Raw genomic sequence first — 7,071 nt, forward strand, 5'->3', positions numbered from 1 at the left:
CTACCCTCCCCGCCAATCTCAATTGACACGGAAAGGCGAGACTTTTCAGTCACCCACATCCTCGTCTGCCTAAAAAAAAAAAAAAGAAATAAAAAATCCCATGTCGCCCGTCCTTTCCCACACACGCATCATTCTCCACGTGACGTTTTATTCATCGGCCAAGACGAGCCGAGAGAGTTTGCGTCTTCAATACGGAATTTCAAAGCAATAAAAGTAAAGATGAGACTACTTAGGAGTAGGCGAACCATGTATGAATGTTGTGTTTTACGCGAGAGGAGGGATGAAAAGGGGCGGAAAAATGGTAATGGAGAAAGAAAACGATGAGAAGGGAAAGGTGGATAAAGAAAAGACGGAGAAGAGAAAAGAGAAGTGGAACGAAAGTCAGAGAAACAGGCAGATATTTCACTCAATTTGATCGTTTGACGGCGAGTGAATGATGCGTACCATTGCGGGTTGCCCACGTAGACGACGATCGACGTAGATCGCGCGCCTAAACGCGGAAAGGAATTCCTCGTTTTTTTCCCTTTCCTTTACCCCTCACCACCCCTCCCCCAATATTCCTACCCTCCCTTTCCCCGTTTGTCGTTCCCTTCTCGTTTCCCCGTCGAAGCAATCGAAATCGCCCGATCTTCCACAGCGACCCTAATTCCCCGAGGCTCTCCGCGTTTCTCTCCACCGGATTGCGGCTACGCGGGACCGACGTCGATCTCGAATCGCGACGCAGATTGACGAACGTCGCGTGTTCTCTTGCTTTCAGCCGAGCTAACGATCCGCTCTATACGAATGGAATCCACGTTGGTTCACGTAGGACGGAACGCAATGGAGATTTACTTTACAGATCAGATTCACCCTCTTGGTAGCCGATCACGAACGAAACGCGAGGATCCTTGAGAGTGTCTCTGAATTCTTTAGTAAAGCGTCGGGATAATTTGGTATTTGGATTCGTGGAGGCAGTTTAAAGGAATTGTAAAGGCTTTTCTCGCATACGGGAAGAAGTGTTAAGGCTTGTTTAGACTAGTCAGGTTGTTTGAATTCAAATGGCTTAATTCTGTATGGAACCGCGGTGTCGCTTTATGTTAAAACGAACAAATTAAAATTTATGCGAGGATTGTATCTGTTACTTTTTTCAAATTCTCTCCGAGATTGCGTAAAACGGTATAAAATTTTAAAGGTGGTATAAAATGGTTACAGTTTATGGATGCCGTATTAAACTAAGTATAGAAGAAATTTTGTCATATGTACAGCGAACTACAAACGAGTCGATAAAAGAGCATGTTCTCTTTTTTTTAAGTGATTTTCTTTCACTATTACCGATATTTTAACGAGCTCCGTCTTCTTTGACATTAATTCAGACGACGTCAATTCAGCATTTGAAATCAGTTCGCTCGAATTCAAGCTATTTAATTCGAGCAAATTAAACTTTTACGAACACAAACTTGAATCGAAGTTACAATAGAACTCCATTTATTGGAATGAAATTGCAGTTAGTGTCTGACTAAATGTACACCTATCGATCGAATCTATTTATCTATATAACATAGAAAATTTCTGATCTTCTATTATGTAAAATGTCCGTTTTCCAATGACATCACATAAATAATTCTACTGTGCTTGAATTTAACCAACTTGATTAACCTGAACCAGACTTTAACACGATACATCGATCGCCAGATATTGAAAGCTATTTCGAGCACCATAATTCCGCGACAATCGATTCTACGTAGCCGCAATCTTCCTTATCTGGCCGTTCTTTCACACGCATATAAGATGTCTCGTCGTGCATCCCCTGTCAATTTCCGGTCGTACCGCGAAATAACCCCCTATAGCGATCGAGTCTTTGGAGCTTCTTATACTTCCCTCGAAAAACGATCTACTTCCTTGTAATATCATCGCCGTTTTGAAGGCGATAGGAATGCAGAGAGGGAGAATTTCGACGACTCGTTGGATGTCGTAGTTCCGTACGACTACTCTAGAACGTTCGTGTTCCGAGATATTTATACTTGAACAACATTTGTGTTCTAGAAATATCCGTATCGTGAAATGTCTTTGTTCGTCGTGATGTATCCGTCTTTGTAACCGCGGTTGCTCGCGAATATTCTTAATATATTCGTGTTCGCGGAACATCCACGTTATCGGGATGTTCTCGAAAAGTATTTACTTTCGATGAATGCATGAATCATCGAAAAACGTATATGCACGGAGAATATTCATGTTGCAAGGATATATCCACGCTCGAAGTTAATATTCGCCTATAAAGCGTATGTTCGTGTTTAAATGACCAATTTCACTTTACCGAGATCTTGTCGTTTAAAAGATATACACACTCAAGTGGCGCATACATATGTATATCCACATTCCAAGGATACTGACTTTCGAAAGAACATTCAGATTCATAATATATGTCCTTTTAAACGATACCTAGGTTCGAGAGTCTCGTTTAAGAGATACCTAGGAGATACTTAGATCCGAGAACACAGTATTCTCGTTACAGGACGTTCTAGATGCCGCCGTATGGACGCCCGAGAGAAGTGGATTGCGACGCGGAGGCGATCGCGAACAATCGTGCGAGAGGTTAGGGAAAAATGCAGGTGTAAACCGCCGCAGGCAACGATAACAGAAAGACAATCGTGGACAGCAGCATCGTCATCGAACTAAATTGCTCCTCTCTTTCAGAATATATAAATGTATACGTACATTGAACGTGTACGTATCTGCAGTGCTGAACAAAGGTATTGGCACAGATTTTTATGTGAAATTCTGTGTAAACTGTGAAACCTATAATTCTTTATTTACGGTTTCTGTAGAACCATCGAGTCTATAAGTTTAAGTATATATCACAATTGATAACGATGAGTAATAAAAGATGCATAATGCACTGTCTTCGTGGAAACTATGAGATTTTAAGGATTATAAAATCGATATTAAAATTCGCCTAGATTCGCTTTGGTAGAGGGATAGAGTCGGAAAAATAATGATTCTGGAGTTTATATAAAAACTAGAGGGAAAGCGACAGAAGCAGATAAAGTTAGAACGTTTTAGTTTCTCGTAACAATGATTAAAAATGAAGATTCTAGGTAAAATATTTAAATGAATTATTTTATTGTGTCTGAGGAAATCGCTGTCATTAACTGTTTTTCATCCCTGTTTCTTATATTTTACAAAGGAATTAAAGAATTTCTTACAAATTTACGTAGCAGTTTACAAAGAAATCTGGTCTGTGCCAATAATGTTTGTTACTCAGTGATGATTGCGTTTGTCCGATACTTCCTGTTTTCGTCGAGAAGATCTGATCGCACACGCGTAACGCGGCTATAGACTGGAACTGGATAGATTACTATTATAACGATTGCCGTAATATTTTTATAATTTCTCGGGAAATAATGTCGGCGAAAAGAGAAAGCGCGAGAAAAGAAAATGATTTAAAAAGTACGGATTCAAAATGGAATAAAGTGCAGAGAGAGAGAGAGAGAGAGAGAGAGAGAGAGAGAGAGAGAGAGAGAGAGAGAGAGAGAGAGAGAGAGAGAGAGAGAGAGAGAGAGAGAGAGAGAGAGAGAGAGAGAGAGAGAGAGAGAGAGAGAGAGAGAGAGAGAGAGAGAGAGAGAGAGAGAGAGAGAGAGAGAGAGAGAGAGAGAGAGAGAGAGAGAGAGAGAGAGAGAGAGAGAGAGAGAGAGAGAGAGAGAGAGAGAGAGAGAGAGAGAGAGAGAGAGAGAGAGAGAGAGAGAGAGAGAGAGAGAGAGAGAGAGAGAGAGAGAGAGAGAGAGAGAGAGAGAGAGAGAGAGAGAGAGAGAGAGAGAGAGAGAGAGAGAGAGAGAGAGAGAGAGAGAGAGAGAGAGAGAGAGAGAGAGAGAGAGAGAGAGAGAGAGAGAGAGAAAGAGAGAGAAAGAGATGAAAGGAACGAAAGGAGATCGGAAAGAAGGAAAAAGTGAAGGATGGAGAGAATTTTCGTGTGCACGTGTGCGCGTAAGGGGAAGAAAGAATGTGAAGAGAAAAAGAGAATTTGTATATTAGAAGCGTGAACGTACTTTACGTAATTATATGATGTATATTTAACGAGTAAGCCGAGAGCGAGGCATCGGGATATTTTGTAAAATTTCTTAGTGATCGATTTTCTCGCGAAGAGAGTTTAAACAAAATAAACAGAAAAAAAACGAGATAAAAGAAAGAAGAAGACGAAGAAAAAACAGAAAATGCACACGTACACGTATATACACGTACATATACACGTACACGTAAAAAAAGAGAATAAGAAGAAAAGAAAACAAGGAGAACATTGAAACGAGTCGTCATAGGTACTTCGTAAAAAGTTGCATAAAATTGCATATCCTGCCTGTAATAACGTATATGTGTTAATTTGAATGATTGTGTCGTATATCGATTATATATTTATATATTGCTTTATGTATGTAGGATATATATATATATGTATGTTTATACATATATATATATATATAATAATAATAATAATATATTGAAAGAAAATATATATTATCTTCTACAATACGGTGTAATTTTTCATTTCGTTCGCCACGTCTGACTGATGCAATCTGTTTCTCTCAATACGTTTCCGACGCAATATCTTGTATCTAGTCGAAGTTTCTTCGCTTGTCGATTATTCGACACAACTCATCTACGATGTTAGTAATTCTGATGCAGTTCAATTTTGGGCTATTATCATATACTGAAGTATCGATTTTAGTAATCGAGCAAAACTTCCACCATTGCCTGCGATGCATCGTTGACCGCCACATGTGGATTCTACATGATCTATAACCACATTTTCATCACCAAACACGATTATCAGCTAAATGGAATGGATACATTTGGAAATATTTAACGTTGTCGATCGAACTTTACTCTGTGCTTCGATGAATATCTTAAAATAGTAAATAGATACTTTGTAGTGGGAAATATTTGAAAGCTTCCTGTATCTTTTATTTAATATAATGATTCCTTTCATAATTATTTTACAAATTAAGTGTGTCTTTAACATCCTATCATATACTGTGCTTCGATATCAGCAGTGCGCAACAAAATTCACTTAGCAGCTCTCGTAGTAAATAATTCTATGACTTCGATTAGTTAGAAAATAGAAATCGCTCGAAAGAATCGACATTGTGGCTGGCCAAGTTCATCAGACTGCAAACGCATCGAGATTACGTCCCGAAGTCGAAATGCGGTACGGCCGGACGATAAGGACGGCAAACACACGACGATAAAAGCATCGATACGACAATACGCGACACGGACGGTGTTTATAACACGTTCCCCAAGAGAACTTCGTGGACGACCATATCAAAACTCTCTGTGATCAACGAAGACTGATCGTCCGTTTCCGCTAAAAAAAAGAAAAACGAAAAAAATTTAAGGAGCAAAAGAAAAAGAGAAGAAGACGAAATGGATTTAAGACCGATTTCGAGATGCCGTGGCGACGCACAATTTTTCGTAACGAGCACGAGCCTCGTGGCTCTACTTAACACGTAGCGTTAATAGGATGACGTAATTAGGAAGTCGAGAAGTAATGATAGCGTTTCGAAGAAGCTGCACACGATTCTCTCTTTTTATCGATTTTCTTCGTCTCCTCTTCGGTTTCTTATCTTTATTTTTCTCTTTCGCTGCCCTTGCTTGCGACTCTTGCTTCTCTCGATGGTTGTAACGAGAAAATGGGAGGGCGAGTGACAGACAGGGGGTTGAAGGATGAAACGATGAAAAGAAAGAGAACGAAAATTCGCCGCATACTTGGAACGTGTGTAACACGGAAACGTGAGAGAGGTTCGAAGCAAGTATTCTACTTTTGCGTAGAGAGATATTAAAATAGATACGTACTTGTCTAACGAAAGAGCCAAGATTTAAATAATTACGACATATTAAACGAAACTATACGAGTTTACAAATATATAAATATATATATATGATTATTAAAAAAAAAAGTATATATGTATATGAAGTGAAAAATGAATATACATATAATATATATAATATATATTTATGAAGAGATGGTATATATCGTAACATAAAAATACACTCGTTTATGTAACAGCGATTTATACATAAAATCGTACGTATATATAAAGAGAATATAACTTGTGTATAAATCTCTGTGATTATTTATTACACAGGATGTCCTATTTTAATCTTTCCAATTATATCCCAAAGCATTGGTTATCGTGAAAAATGTTTCAAGTAAAATTTATTGCGTTTCAATGGGTACAACTTGTCTAGATAGACAACTTATCTAAGTGGACGTGTCATTGAAATTTCACGCTGATTGTTGCCTTTTTAAGTGAAATTATATATTTTTTTCATACACCAATCGATACATTTTTAAATTCTCTACAAAAAAGTGTTAGGTACCTCTGTCGAAAAATGTTTAGTTTAAAATATATTTTAACTTTGATCTTGTAAAACTTATCGCATGAGAGACAAAGAAAGATAACGCAGTACTTTTATGATCATGTTCTTTTTATCTTTCATACACTCAACTTGACGAAATTAACGTTGAAATATCTTTTTAACTAAACGTTTTTAAATACAAGTACCGTAATACTTTTTTTTGTAGAGAATTAAAAACTACATCGAACAGTGTATGAAAAATGTATAGCTCTATTTAAAAAAGCCAAGGTCGCCTTGAAATCTCGTGGTCATCATAAGATGGACATATGTCGAAACATAACAAGTTTTATTCGAAATATTTTTTCCGATAACGAATACTTTGACAGATAATTGCATGGAAAGACTAACATGAGACATCCTGTATATTCATAACGTAATACGTATAATTCGTACGAAGCGTAAAACTATAAAATATTAATACATTCCATAGATAATAGCGTATCCCTAATTTTCCGACTTTATTATGAAAGAACCTAAATATTGTATTTATAGAAACTGTGGATAGTATGTGGATTAACATGGACTCCGTTCGTTTCACGTGACACGATTTCATTCAATTTCACGAGGCATTTACTGCCTTCTGTTCCACAATTGGAACGATTCCGCTCGAGATCTCGGATCGCGAAGGAATCGTTCGTTCGACAATTTCCTACAACAGGTTCCCACCTTGCGAAACAACAA

General features: G+C 37.9%; 1 long non-coding RNA gene across 1 annotated transcript in view; it reads right to left on the reverse strand.

The window, feature by feature from the left end:
- The window catches only part of LOC117151775, a 17,395-nt gene extending 11,754 nt beyond the window's left edge, over positions 1–5,641 (reverse strand). The window contains exon 1 of the long non-coding RNA XR_004461893.1: positions 5,630–5,641. This is a non-coding gene — a long non-coding RNA (uncharacterized LOC117151775). The remainder of the gene's footprint in view (positions 1–5,629) is intronic.
- Between the last annotated feature and the right edge of the window lie 1,430 nt (positions 5,642–7,071).

This window comes from Bombus impatiens, unplaced genomic scaffold, assembly GCF_000188095.3.
Source record: "Bombus impatiens unplaced genomic scaffold, BIMP_2.2 scf_0418, whole genome shotgun sequence".
NCBI lineage: Eukaryota > Metazoa > Arthropoda > Insecta > Hymenoptera > Apidae > Bombus > Bombus impatiens.